At 32.0% G+C, this 15631-nt stretch overlaps 1 long non-coding RNA gene across 1 annotated transcript; it reads right to left on the reverse strand.

Moving 5' to 3' along the window:
* Positions 1-982: 982 nt before the first annotated feature.
* Positions 983-2897, reverse strand: LOC147657767 (uncharacterized). The gene is made up of 2 exons (XR_015291825.1): positions 1893-2897; positions 983-1813 (listed from the first exon to the last, which is right to left on the reverse strand). It is a non-coding gene; the product is annotated as an uncharacterized LOC147657767 (long non-coding RNA).
* Between the last annotated feature and the right edge of the window lie 12734 nt (positions 2898-15631).

The raw sequence follows: 15631 nt of genomic DNA on the forward strand, positions 1-15631 counted from the left end.
GCTTCGTTTCAGTCGTGAATGAACTTACTCTTCAATCTGCTCTCCTATAATCTTTGTAAAGCTATTGTACGCAAATTTAAAGATAATATGTTTATTTATTATTCGATCACAATTTATTTCAAAATTTTTGCACAACACTTAATTAATTTTTTGTATATTTTCAGGAATCATCCTATATAAATATATTTTTGTATTTAACACTTCATCGAAGTAATTACACATTGATTTATCATTTGATGCATTTACGAATCCAAAATTGAAAGTATTTGACAAATCATCGTGATTTTGCGGCCACCTCTTCAATTGGATGTAATCAATATTTTACTATTGGAAACACACTTCATCGATCGAGCGTAACAACATGTCCTTTGCACGGAGCCAGAGTTCGACGGGTTCTGTTCGAGATGCACCTGGAATGATGCATAACGCGGGGTCCATGCATAAAACATCCCCACTTCTCGGTTCCATGACGACGTCAGACCAATCTCCGGCCACGCGAACAGGCTTAAACTACTTATTTCTTCGCAAGCTGCTTATCTCAATCTTGGAACCGATCGCGAGGTTCGATGCACCAGGCGCGGAGATACTGGTCGCACTACACAGGGCGCCGCTCTAAAAATAGCAGGAAAAAAATTTTAACGCGGAGTCACGCGAATTACCGGATTCCTTTTAATTCCGCAGATATTAACACCGCCTTGGTTTTTTCAGAATATTATTTTCGTTTCGGGAAACGTTTTAAAAACATATGTTAGATTTAAAAGTGTGGCTTTAAGCCCGCATGTACAATCATGTTTGAAAATTATTAAAAGAAGAAGAAACTTAATTTAGATCTCGGGATTTTTATCTACAAGAAATATTGTATCCATTTTAATCTGTTAAAAATAATCTTTCAGTTTAGATTTTTCATTGTAAGTATGTGATACTGTATGTGATAAGTTAAATCAAGGGACTAAAATTCTTTTTTGAATATAATAAAAATAGATTTTCTAAATAGAAAAATAGTTTATATTTTAAATTTATAAATTATTTATATGTTAACATGTATGAGTTTCAAATTATATAAATATGTATAAAAAATTAATTAATTTTATTATGTTACAGAATATCATTCTATTTAAGAAATAAAATAATATTTATATTCTTATATATAATATAGAAATTAATAAAAGATTGATTGAATTTGAGAATCCGGAGCCTTGTAAAGTTTCGAAACTTTGGAAAATCATTAAAATCGGTTTAAAATCTTTTTACAAACTCATTTGAATAACTTCATCGCAATATCCTCATGTATTATTTATATAAATTTGATATTTTTTTTACTTTTGAATTACAAAAGTAGCAAAAAATTTCAAAGAACTTGAAAATTTTATGAAAGATTTCAAAATCCTGAGATTTGTAACGTTCCATCTCTAGTGAAAGGTCAATCATTAAGAAAAAAAATCGAGTATATTTGACGAGATATTTATAGATATCTTTCTGTTACATATCTCTAGTAAGACAACTAGTCTTGGATACTTAAAAGTTAACAAGGATGGATGTCAATGAATAATAAAGAGTAACAAAATGAGCTATAAAATGTGACGTTTGAGGTTTCACACTTCATATATGGTACGATTCATCTTGCCAAGCATTATGGAGTCTTTATCTTTCGAACTTGTTTAAGACTCGTTTCGGCACTTGGTTCTCGCGATTGCATCCGCTTCAATTATCCATGTTCTTGTTCTAAGAATAGTTTAAGCATGTTTTAAGGAAATATCCACCCTAGAATTTACTTGCCACTTGTAAATTTTCTTCTCGAGAAGGAATGTAGAAACTGGTAGAACAGTGTTATCTTAAGAAAGATTTAACACCGATATAAAGCAAAGAACGAGAGACTTTTAGCTAGTACTTACATCAGACTTAGAGTTCGATTAAAACATGTAGTTCCTTCCATTCGTTCACTCTTTCGAGATAAAGTTCTTAAGAACTAAGCCGACCAGATTTATAGAGGCAGATTATGATTTTTGTTAAATTTAACAACTGTTCATAGTTATAGAAAGATAATAGATCATTCTTCTTACGTAATTACACTTGCATCTGTATCAGATTTTTATCAATGGACCATTATTGAATGTGCAATGACTAATCTTGTAAAATTTACGATTAGGATACTTTCTCAGGTTTGACTGTATTTCAACTCGTTTGTTAATTTTTAAATGTGTATACGTTTGATTCATTTAAAAATGAATAAATTAAATTATTTGATTCGTTTATATTTAAGATATGAAGCAAGTTTTCAAAAAGTTTCGAGGAACTGGAAGTTTTATAGATTTTTGAAATATGAATCATTTTTAGATTTGAAACATCTATTCTATAATATTCTATGTTTAGAGATTAATTATTTGAGTATCTGAAGATTAGATTTTTAGATTCCAATTTTTTTGTTCCAGACAATTAATTTTTAATGATATTTTCAATGATAATCTGATTCTTCATAATGGAACTTTTCTATTTTTATTAAACTTATTTTTATTAATATTTTTATTATAGGCTAATGTGATTAATGTTTTCTTGAATAATATCTTGAACATCATCAATATCATCAATATATATAAATATATATATCACAAATAATCATAGATGTTGAGAAATAATACATTAATCATCCATGCAATTTGTAAATAAATGATATCATTATTCTAATTTTTTATTTTTTTCTTTTTTTGCTAAACTTGTTTTATACTTGCAATTATTCAGCATTCATATGCCATATGTATCTAATTTCCATTTAATTTGAGTTTTAAATATCTAAACTTTTAAATAGATAGGATAAATGTCTACAAAAATAAAAATAATTCATTAATAATTAAAATACAAATAATTTAACGATATTTTATCCTTTCTACAACTTACAATTGAATAAACTCGTTGAATTTTGAAACGAATGGATACTAGTTTCTCAAGACTTACAAAAAATCGATTATAAATTCGACGCACGATCGTCGGCACGCTTCACACTTCGATCGCTGCAAGTCGATAATTCGGTGATTCTGCACGCAACTTCGATATCAAACTTATATCTCATACGTGCGGCCACTGTTAAATATACCGAACTTTCAGCGGTGCGTCGTTTCATAGTATATATACATCCTCTGATATATAATTATACCTCCGGTTATTTGCCAATAATCATTCCTGTCGATATTTCTTATAGGCCGCTCGTTCTTTCTACTTCGAGAGATTGATCTATGGAAATGCTGAAAAGGTTTTCGTATATTAAGATATTGTATCTTTACTCCTTCGGGTCTTTTTACAAATATTATTTATAATGATTATCTGATTAGATTTATATCTGTATTGAATACAATTGTCTATCGATCAAATTGCTTGTTTATAAATATGAATTTATGAACGTTAAATAAATGGTATTAATTCATAACTTAAGATAGTAAAAATTTAATTTTATCACGTTTCTTTACTTTCAAAACTGATAAAACTGATTTTTTGATAATCGAATTTTTATTGACTTTTAATTCTATATATCTAGTTTAATATTAAAATTGATCTATAATAACTGTTTAAATATTACACAAAAACAAAAAATTTGAAAAAAAAATTAATTTCTAATGTTAATTTTAATCAGATAGAATATGTAACATTTAAATAGTATAACTATGCATATAATTTAAAATATCTATGTCATATTATGATTGCAATTTTACATTTTCTAAATCAATACTTTAAATAAATAGAAATTTAAATAATTCTAAGAATAAGTAAAGATTTTAATAATAGATAGATTGATTATAGACCAATCTTAAAATTATTTATGATTTAAATTATTGAAAAATTTTGTAACTATTATCATTTAAAGTTTAGATAAAAAAAATTAGATTAAATATTTTTTTATGGCAAACACAACAAATAAATAATGATCTAGGCGACTAATTGTTATCAATTGCAATACAAAAACATACAAAAACATATGCAATCATAATGAAAATTATTGTGTATGGATTTTTGCAAAAAAAAAAAAACATGCCTCATTTTTCTCTTGGAACCACGAATCAGAAATGATCAATTCGAGTAGAAAGTTTCATTTACATTGGAGAATATCAATCGCTTGCAACGAGAAAGAAATGTATGCAAATATCATAATCGTATTATATGATTTCATCCGTAGATAAAAAATCAGCGCCTCGATAATTCAAGTATGATTTCTGATTTGTTTTTAATTGTAGTATATGCAAACTATTTTAACATTTTTTTTTTTAATTTGAAGAAATCTGAAATGTAAAATTATTTTTTTTATTATTAAAAAATCGTTTGTATAAAAATAGTAATAAAGTAAAAAATAGTAAAAATTAATACGAAAATTAATATTTATTTTTTATTTTAGAGAAATTTTCAATATAAAATTATTTTCATTTATTTATTCGTTATATTAAAATATTTACTAATGTTTATAAAAAAATAAGCAATAAATTTATAAAAAATTAAATGAAGAATATATAATAAATTTATTTTGGATGAGATTCAAAAGAAAAATATAAAATTTACAAATTCTTACTTTTGTTCCTTTTCTATCTGATATTGATTTTTCATCAGGATAGCTGCACTTTCTCTGTCACCTTGCATATTTTATGCACGTATTCCGTTTAAAATTTCTCTTCTATTTACAAAACCTATTTCTATCAGTATTTTATCACCGCATTTTACATTTCTATTTAACTTGTGTCTCAATTTATGCTGTAACTTACAAAACTTACATTATACGAAAGTAATAAATTTAACCTAGAAATATTATCAAACACAATTTTTCAATGAATATTTAAAAAAAGGAAATTTAAAACTGAATATTGAATTCTTGAATCTCAAAATATTTTACTATTTTCAAATTACTTCCATTTATCATATTTTCATACTTTCCAATATAATTTTCTATATAAATAATACTCTTTTCAAAACTCTTCACCTGATTTTTTTAAGAATCACGATCCACAAGTTGAGAAACACTGGTTCAGAGAACCATCATTGGCAAAGGCATTGAACCGATTCGCACAATTCCAAAGAACAGGATACCCATTCGACGTATTACCTAGCAACCCCGAGTCACGACGATTTCCCTGATGGGCCACGATGATTCGAGACGGGGCTAATTCGCGAAACAGTGTCGGATGCATCCTAGAGGCTCGTCTCGAACCAACGGACACGCCCTCCTCGTTACCCACTGCTTCTCTCCTTTCCCTTTTTCACGATAATATCTTGGCAAATACCGAGGCAGAGGTACCCTTTAGCCTCGACCAGGCTGCCGCCTGCACGCGTAATACCCTAAAATTAAACAGGCCACGGCGCCAGGGGCGAGCTCACAGTCAACGTTCCCCTGAATCATCCAACTACCATGAATTGGCTGGAAATCGACTAGATATCGACTAGATATCGGACAGCAATCGCCGCTGTTCGATACTGACATTCCGCGATGGACCGCGTCGACTAATCGATAAGCCTATCGACTCGTCTTGCATCGTTGGTCAAGCAAGACGCCGCATATCGACGCACATTCACATACTTTGCTGGTGGTTATACTTTGCATAGACGAACTGTAAATTATTTTATACGACATTCGAGCACCCTCGTTCGAGTTACTTTGATACCATTCTTTTTACGATAATTTTGGTTTTATTCGGAAGAAGTATTTATAGTGGATAGTTGACATTAATGACTGATCGATGAGAAGTGATCCGAGTTTAACATTGACGGTTTGTCGATGAAACGATATTTAAGTGTAATTTGCGATTGATCGAGAGTGATTGGCTGTGGGAAGATTTTTGTCAGTGCTGATTTTTAAGGTTAGATTTTTGCATTTATGAAATTGATTTACTTATTGGATTAAATAAAACTTTGGAATTGTGCGATACAAAATATGATTGATCAATAATATTGGACAATTTGTCGATTAAGTGGTATTTCATTGGTTGATGTGATTTCGTGAGGTTTTGTTGATTTGATTTTGATCGAAGTGCTTGGCTATTTGAAATTTAGTGGAAATAATTTTTAAATATTTCAAAGATAATTTTAAAATTTTTTAGACTTGACTAGTTAGATTTTTGATTCATTTATTGGATTAATTTTAAAATTGTGCGTATAAAATATGATTGATCGATAATATTGAATGATTCATCGATTCACAAGTTTGATTTTGAATAAAATGCTTCCTATTTAAGAAGAAATTTAATCGGAAACAATTTTTAAAGTTTGATTAGTTAAGTTTCTGCATTTATGGAGATCATATATCAAATTAACTGAGGCCGTTGGTTAGCAATGAAATCAATAAAGCAGAGACACGTAATTCAAGATAAAATCTTTGCAACATAACCTGTCTGTTAGATTGCACGGTAGGTGCAGAAATTTTCTCTATAATTTTCTTGTCTCGATTTATTATAGTAAATCATTCAACTACACATTCTTCCTTCTTTCAATTCTAAAAAAAACTATCTGAATAGTCGTTATTTAATAAAAAATCTTTAATAATAATGCATAATAATTTAATTAAAAGATATTCAAAGAACTTCGAAATTATAAATTATAATATCTCATTGTACTTAACCTATATAATCAAATTGTCTAATTTTTTGTCATTTTTAAAATAATTCGAAAAAAAGATAATTGATTATAAATATTTTATCGAATTATTTCTTGAAAAATTATCTTTTTATTTTTATCATGATATGACACATTTTCATTAACAATTAATTTAAATTCGTGTAAGTAAATTTTACGTACATTTTAAAATATTAACTCTTTCATCATTTAATATTACTTATGTGCAATATAGTAATAAATAATATCACAAGAAAATACTTTTCCATTGTCAATAATTAATTAAAAATAATTGTTTCTCCTATAAAAATTTGATTTTAAAAAAGATTAAATTATTCTTTAATTAAATCTATATATCACATAACAGATTCACAAAACAATAAAATAAACAAATGAAACAAGATAAACTAATCTGCTCTACATAAAGTTTATGTAAAGAAAGTTAAAATCTTAACAAGACGTTGTAAAAAAGAAAAAAAAAATAGAAGACAAATACCTCACGTTGTCCAACAACACCATGTAACATCAGTCCTCTCGGTTCATATATTCTGTTCTTCTACCATCAAGTCGATGCGCAACTCGTTTCGCCTGTCGGATTCAATAGTGGAGCATCTAAAACATGTAGGATGAAAATAGATACGGCAACGTAGCCGGGACATTTTGCACTTTCCTATCCGTCTGTGACGACGAATTCCGTTTTGCCGTTCCGAGTGAAGTACCGTTTGCTATGAGACGTGAATTCCTCGTATGTTACGAAATTTTCCAGAGAAGAGAGCTTTTATCTTTCACTCGTTGTGTGTTCCACGGGTGAGGTTCGAAATTTTGTGTCATAGCGATCTTGGATGCTATGCGTAGAACACAACTACGTATATATCGTATATGTGGTGGAGGACGGAGAAACTGATTATTAGTATTATACAGCCATTAAATATTCAACGTACACTTAAATATTCATAAATCGATCTTTTTATCACGTATAGTGAGATTTCCATGAAACGTATCGCTCGTGCACATGGATTTAAATTAACGTCGTAAAATCACGAAATTGATTTCTAAATCATGGAAAAACAAAATCTCGACGGCGAAAGACGATGTTCAAAATCGTGCCTCCAATTATTTATCATAACGGATAATGAAAATGTTTTTATAAATTGACAGATTCGATTATTTCGCTTATAAAATTGATTAAATCTTCGTCCATTTACCGTGAATTACGATCAATTATCATTACCATCAAACACAATTTATGAGCAGTTCTCCATAATTTATATCATAAATAGTATTAATTTTAATAATTAATCCATTGATGTTGATCAAAAATACTTGAGAAAGTAATATTTTGGCAGATTTATGCGAATCTTTTGATTACATTTCGTTTCAATGGCGATGTCATCGGTGTAGAAAATCCTCGAGATGCGTGAACGCCCACTTAATAACATGTTACCTGGCTTAAGGACGGATTATTAGTCTAGCCCTGTCCATTAGTGCGGATTTTTTACAATGAGTCAAAGTATCGCTATTCTCCTTAAAAATCTTTTGGAGATAACATCTTCTCCGATGCATATTTTTTATTTATTTCTTCTCATCCCATGACAGATTTATATTCCAAAATAAAACAATTGGTTAATACAGATTATATTATCTATATCACGATATAGATTCATTCCATGATCTAATTGTATTTCATATTCGTGTTTAATTATTCATTGGATTCTTATCAAATCATTTTATAAGTATAAAAACAATGGTATTAAATATTTATTGTATGTTATGTTTAGGTTTAATTAATTAACATGAAATAATAGCAATTGGTTGCAATAATATTATTTATTGTTTTTCATAATTGAAATTATGTAATCCAATAAAAAGATAAAAATAAGCAGAGAGATTAGAAAAATTAGATTACATTATATTTGAAAAGAAATTTCACTTTAATTCAAGTGATTGAATTATATATTGTATGATATAACTCTGAAAAAATTTATATTTTAAACAAAACGAAATGTGATGAGATAATTATTTAGATCAATGGTTACTTGAATAATCAAAAATAGACTTTACTCTATTCGTTAACTGTAATATAAAGAAAGAAGATATAATTACAATATTCTTTTACACTACATGTATTGTGTATGTAAATTTTTTATAAATGCATTAATTGCAAGTATTTAATTAAATGTGTTTAATATCAATCTTTTCACGTTTAACGATTAAAGACTTTCCTGTTAGGATGTTTGCATTAATTATAACGTGAACGAATTGTCTCTTATATATAACCTAGCTTTTAAACAATTCAAGGATGTTTTCACTGAATACGATCGTTATTCAAGTGTCACATTTCTTCAGTGTTTGAAAGAATCAATTTTATTGATCTTAAAGAACGTATAAGTCTTTCCAGTTCACTATTTCCTTTCGTAAAAGCTTTTAGCTAGATCGTTAAATTGATTATCAATAGAGAAATGAACAGTAACAGGTTATATATAAAGATTGAATATAAGAAAAAATGAGAGAGAGAATGAGAAGCGTTTCTTGGTCAATTTACTATGGAAAGTAAATAGTAATAAAATGTTTATTTTGACCGGAACGCGGCGTGGAAATAATCATAGTCTGTTTGGTCGCCTATGCTCGTAGCAACAACTGCTGCTTTCTCTCTGAGAAAATTCTTTTTATCGCACGCGTCAATTTGTCACCGGTTTTATTTGATCGCAGGGATCTAACTGTTTCAAAAGGCTCGTCGCTCGGCTCTTTCTCCTCGAACGAACCACACCACGCTTTTGTACTTAGTTAACAGACGTTTGAAACGGTTATCAATGGTTGAATAGTTGATAATTTGGGATGAAAACTGTGGATAACTTTCTAAGTGTTAAGATTTAAGAAATTAGAGTGAAAAATTAGGATACATTCGAGATATATTTAACGATTCGTTGCAATTTGAAATCGTCGCAGCAAAATTTGTCGTGAATCTTAAAATCGATCGAGCATTTTTAAAAAAAAAAAATATGAATTTCGACGCGCCAGAAATCTAACGAAATTTCGATTTCCACAATAACGTAAAATTATTACTGTTGTCATATCATCGTTAAAGTTCGTCATAAACTTCAGCATTGACTTATTGCCTGTATAAAAAGATAACGACTAGTGAAAAACATGTATAATTTGGCGCGCAGAAGAATCTTACGAAACACGATCGTTTAATAGACATAAAAAGCTTGGTACAAGCTTCGCTACGATATCACTACGGCATCTAATCATTAAAAACTTGTCGTAAAACTTTAAAATTAAGCAAGAAAGAAAAACATAAAAAAAAAAAAACCCTATAACCTAGAAGCGTAAAAAAATAAGATTCGGCGCAGAGAGAAGGGGACGAAAAACACGGCTACTCGACGTGTTACACAAGAAGAACCGATGTTGTTCACAATCGCGTGAGGTCTTCTGAGACCTCGTGGCGCGAGTTGCATGGTATAACGAGTTACCGGAACAAACCGTTGGTGATAAATCAGAGTCATTAGGGAATTGGCTTTCACGATTCCTACGATCGCTTCTTGCACCCGTTGCAAGATTTACGCCGCCCATAAAAATCTTTATCACGCCACGGACGTCTTTCCTTGCCTCCTGTTCGACCTAGAACCAAGGCCCTCTCGAAACGGGGCTAATATGAAAAGAAACGTCTTCCTCCCTTTCAACTCTTCTCAACTCTCGTTTTCAGAAGGTTACTGTTCACTCTCCACGCTTCGTTTCACGATGATACGTGATTTTTTTTTTATAGTTTCCACCCCCTCTTAATGAACGGCTCGCGGAGCGGATGGACGTTTAGTGTTCATTCACGCTATCTTCCACCCGTTAAAGCGCACTTTCACAGTCGCGTAAATAAGGAGAGGTAATTGCGTTGTCCATTGAGATGGACGTTTACGAGATGATCAGGATTGCTTTGGAATTTTTGTTATGGAGGGGGATGATGATGGATTTCGGCGGGGAGAAGAAGAAGAAGAAAATCAAAGTTGGAAGAAATATTATTTTGTAATGGGCGACTGAAAATATCTTGCTTGTGTTCTTCTTTGCGATGAAAATAAGAAAAGATTCAAGAAACGTAGGGAATAAATTCGTTAAAATAAATAGAGAGTATAATTTCGAGAAGCGTAATGGTTTTCTTTAATTTTATTTTTGTTGCGATAAATATAACGGCGTATAAATATTTTTTGTAAGTATATTTCATTCGTTTTCTTCTTGGCCTTTTGATTCGTGATCCTTTCTGATCTTTTAATGCAAATTTTTGATTTTTATCAGATTAATAATTTGACAAGATCATTTTGTGTTAAAAAATTCTTGACAAATGAATTGTTAAATTCGCTCTTATCGCCAGCAATGCTTTCGTATGTTTAACATTTATTGTGCTAAACATTATTAGAAATTACTAAACGAATTACTTTGAAGTCAATTTGATTCTTTTCATAGGATTCATTTTTACGTGAAAGCACGCAAAGATGAAATCGCTGCAATTAATGATATTTAAACGGTGATAAACGATCCATGAAAACGAAAAATATTCAAAATATAAAAAAAAAAAAATAATCCAATAATATATGAGAAAGATCATATCATCAGAAGATCAAACAGGAAACATCCATTAGATCTGATTACAAATAGAAATATGCAGATTTTAACGATTGATACTAACGTTTTATTGAAGATTGTAAATCACGTGTTACTATCCAATCAAGACGAAATAAAAAAATAACTTTGAATAATTTAGAAATTGAGATTTTATATCGCGGCATGGAAAATATTTTTAATTTTTTAATTTTTAAAAAAACAACTTGAACATTTGAAATACGATCGATATAAGTGGAAAATAATTTAATTTAATTGGCCTGTATATAAACAAAACGATTTCAAGTCAAAAAAGTATGTCTCTTTTTTACAAAACAGATTTCAACCAATATTTTGCTCCTCGAAATGGAACGAATTTTCGATCAAATATTCCCAAAACACGATGCACAGCCTAGTAATTATCGAAAACACCCCGTTCTTAAAATAGATAATCTCGGAAAGAAAGATCGTGAAATAAAGCCAATACGACAAAATAGGGAAGAAACTACTATTTTCCTTATTGAAAAACTCGAACATCGAACCCCGTCTGTTCGAAGAGGGTTCGTGCATGACGAGGATTCGCTCGTGCCAATAAAAAGCGCGTAAAAAAAATATAAGTCGAGATGCGGCAAGAATGTTGGCACAGTGGGAACGCGATACGCATAATTCCTGTTGGTTGACGAGCGGCCATGGGCCGCGTTGAATGAAAATGGAGAGAGGCCCTCACCCCTCACGTTTTTCCTTCTCCGCGTATCTATATTCGTTAAAGATGAACACCGCATCCGGGCACAGGCGGGATAACGAGAAAACTTTACGACTCTTTAGACACCGATGCTTTACGTCCTGCGAGCGGATTTTTTTTTTCTTCTTCTTTTTTCCTTCTATCTTTCTCCCTTTTATTGCGGAACTTTACCAGCCAGCTTCCCGGAAATGCAACCTGCGTATCCGTGTCCACTCGTGGCTTTAGAGAGACAGATAAACAAGAAACGCGTACCATTTGTCATAAAATATTCCGGTTTCTATGGAGTGGAATTCGCTTCTATTCGGCCGACGAAAGTTAATTTATATGAAACGCATCGCTCTCGCGTGGACGAAGACTGATTCGTTTAGAGACGATTACTTTTGTGGGGGGGGGGGGGGGGAGAAGGGAAGTGTATGGTTTTGGATGATTAATATATTTTTTGTGATTTTATAAAAATGCAGATATATATATTTTTTTCAGATTTAAATAATAAGAAATTCGACGAATTTATAATTTCATCGGAATGCGTAAAATAAAATATAGATAAAAAGAGAAAAATAACAATGCAAGATGATAAAAATGGGGAAAATTTTATTTTGACATTATCTGTAATTCTTAACTCGAGTATTGAACTTTACAATTCTCAATTATCTCAAATTATCTCGTAATTATCTTGAAATCGTAAAAAAGAAAAAAAAAATTATAAATAAAAATCTATACAGGTTTCTGATACCGACCAGTTAGATATTCGATATAACTTCTCCTAATCCGTATATAAACTTTCTTATCAAAAGAAAGAACAAGTTGAATACAATGAGACAACAAATGAAAAGCGTTACATCACTGCTCAAAGATTACGATACCCCTCTTCTCGTTAAAAAAACGTCTGATCTGAAAAAAAAAAAAAAGAGAAAGAATATCGAAGGTATTATCTTCGTCATTTTTAAACCGTATCAGATCCACTTAGCCAATCCTCTGGAATTAACACAGTCTCGCCGTCGTGAGAAGCTGTAACGCAGCTCATCCTCGTAGGCAACGTGGCGGCATCTTCGAAACCGGCCCTAGCCCGAAAAGGGGGCTCGAAATTTTTCTCACGATACCGGTGGATCGTTCAGCTCGGTAGTTCCTTTTCGTATTTACTTTCGAGGCACGGGCATAAATTAGTAGTACGTGCCACGCGTGTAACGTATATATCCCCTGATTCCAGAGATTAGAGAAAAGATCATAAAAGGCCCGCCCTCGATTTTTTCGATCGATTTTCTTTAATACCCGTGAACACAATTAAACGAGTTAAAAGGATCGTATATCTTAAGACGGGGTGGGGAAGAATTTTATGTAAGTTTCGGAATTTAAACACGTAGAATATATGCTTTATAAGTAGCGTACTCTATCATTAAAAGCGATTCAATTTCTCTAGGGACAATTTCTGCAGGAGGAGAAATATGTGACGTCGCGTTATCCTCCACTGCGATTGCTGGATTAAGCAGAGCTACGTCACGTGACCACGCTTTCGCCAATGACAAGCGTCGCATCCCGTCACGTGACGTATTCCGCGTAATATAGCCAATTGAAAAAGTAACTAGTTGAAAATTCGATTATTTATTATTAAATGCTTAAATAACATTTATTCGTAGCTATTAATCCTTTTTTTTCGTATAAACTCGGCCGTTTTGCTATTACGATTATTTACAATTATTATTATGTTTTGAACAATAAATTATCGAAGTAACTTTGTATTCGTAACTTTAATTACTGTGGGGATAATGTGACATATTTCTCCTCTTACTTAGAAATTGTCCAATCGTGCCACTTTTAATAGATAGAGTACGGTAGCAACCTTGGCGCTATAATAAATATCGAACTTTCTTGAATGAAAGTTCGATATTGAAAAAAGAAATCAATTTGTCCCAGATAATATCTTTAAACTAAAAAAAATGTATCGATATCGTAATTCCATATCGGATAATTAATAACGAACGACGAGTTGACGAGTGATATCGATACTTTCTCCGTATCTATCCCTATCAAATACATGTCACATATATTACTGCGTGCTCGATTGGAAGATCACATATGCGTTACGCCGCGTCTAGACAAAATCGGTGGAGCAGAATTGTGTGACGTTTGTAGGGAATCCCGCCCTCGGCAAGGCTGACAGCCACGCGAAAAACTCGGTTTTCTTTTTTCCATAGGTATCGTACGATGAGAATCTCAATGTTATAAATACCCGTCGCGCGATCAACGGTGCGTACGTGTCTCCTCCCCCTTCGGTGAATGCAAATCCGCCGATAAATAACGATTTTTAATGTGTTATTCGCTCCACGCACCGGCTATCGTATTCACGTGTCTCGTCGATCTACCACCTATCTAAGATGCCACAAGAAGATGGAACTTACTCCGCTCGTTCGTCGAGAAGAGGAGACGTCCGGTATCCGCTCCTTTTGTTTCTTTTTTTTTTTCTTTTTTATTATACCGAATTCGACATTGTTATTCCACGATTCGCACGAGAGATCGTGTTGCGCCGATTGATCGATTCGATCGGAATGATTGAAGATGACGTTAATTAACTATTTAGATTTCGAATTACGCGCACGTTCGGTTTTCCTCTAATACGTTTCTTGTCAGGGGAGTAATGCGATTTATCGCATTTCTGGTGAACGTTGTGTACAGGATGGTGATTGACGGATTTTTTGTTTTAGATGGGGAAATAGATAGAGGAAAATCTTCGAAAATTGAATTCTTTATAAGGTGAGAAATTTTAATCATTTTTGTATAAAATAAAAGATCAAGAATATTGTTAACGCTTTGTGTATGAAGTAAATTCAGAAAGAAATTGATTCACACTTTTTTATTTGTATAGAAAGTTTAACACTTTTATTATCAAGCGATAATAATAATGATTTCATGAAGGGATATGAAAGAAATAGGAAAAGCTATAAATTTGAACAGAAAGAAGAGAATTAGAAAGGTAATTGGTTAAGAAAAAAAAGTAATAAGTGTGAAAAGTAATACCGTCAAAACATTCGAGTTTGAAAAACAAAAATATCACCTATTATTACATTTAAAATTTGACGTCTCTCAATGGGAGGGAAGAATGAGGAAAAGCGAATCGTAAACGAAACCGCACGAGGCTAACACGCGTGCACGATTTGCAATTCAAATTCCTTCGAAGTAAGTAAAAACGCATTCTTACTTTCAATTTCAACGCCATCAGTTTACGACCACCAACGGCAACCGCATCGTTCACAAATCCGATCATCGAACCCCTCTTCCCCTCCTCCTTTTCACCGCAAGCTGTCATCGCGATGTCGTTTGCCTTTTTGTGTCCAACCGCGGCGGAAAAACACGCACGTCGTATTTCGAAAACCACGGTTTAAACCGCGAATAACCGTGGAAAACGAAAATAAAATCGTGGATCTAGAATACGTTCTTCCCGGTTGACCGGAAACGGATGATGAGTCAAGACACGGCCGGGACCAATCTCGAGAAATGGAACAAATCGGATCCAACCGGATGAATAATTGTTTACACGAGTTCGTTTAGCGTGTCGGCTGTGTTCTGCGCAGTGTATCCATCGCGCCTACTCATCCGTATCCCCTAGGATGAGAGATCGGCCCGTGTTTCGTGCACCGAGATGCGCTCGATAGCCTTGTTCGGATGCGCAACGAGATCGTTCCAAGGATGATTCGAAAGCGAGAAACGTGACCGGCTGATCAATCGAAC

Source organism: Apis florea, unplaced genomic scaffold, assembly GCF_048593485.1.
Source record: "Apis florea isolate Af1SG1 unplaced genomic scaffold, ASM4859348v1 contig_2839_pilon, whole genome shotgun sequence".
NCBI classification, from domain to species: domain Eukaryota; kingdom Metazoa; phylum Arthropoda; class Insecta; order Hymenoptera; family Apidae; genus Apis; species Apis florea.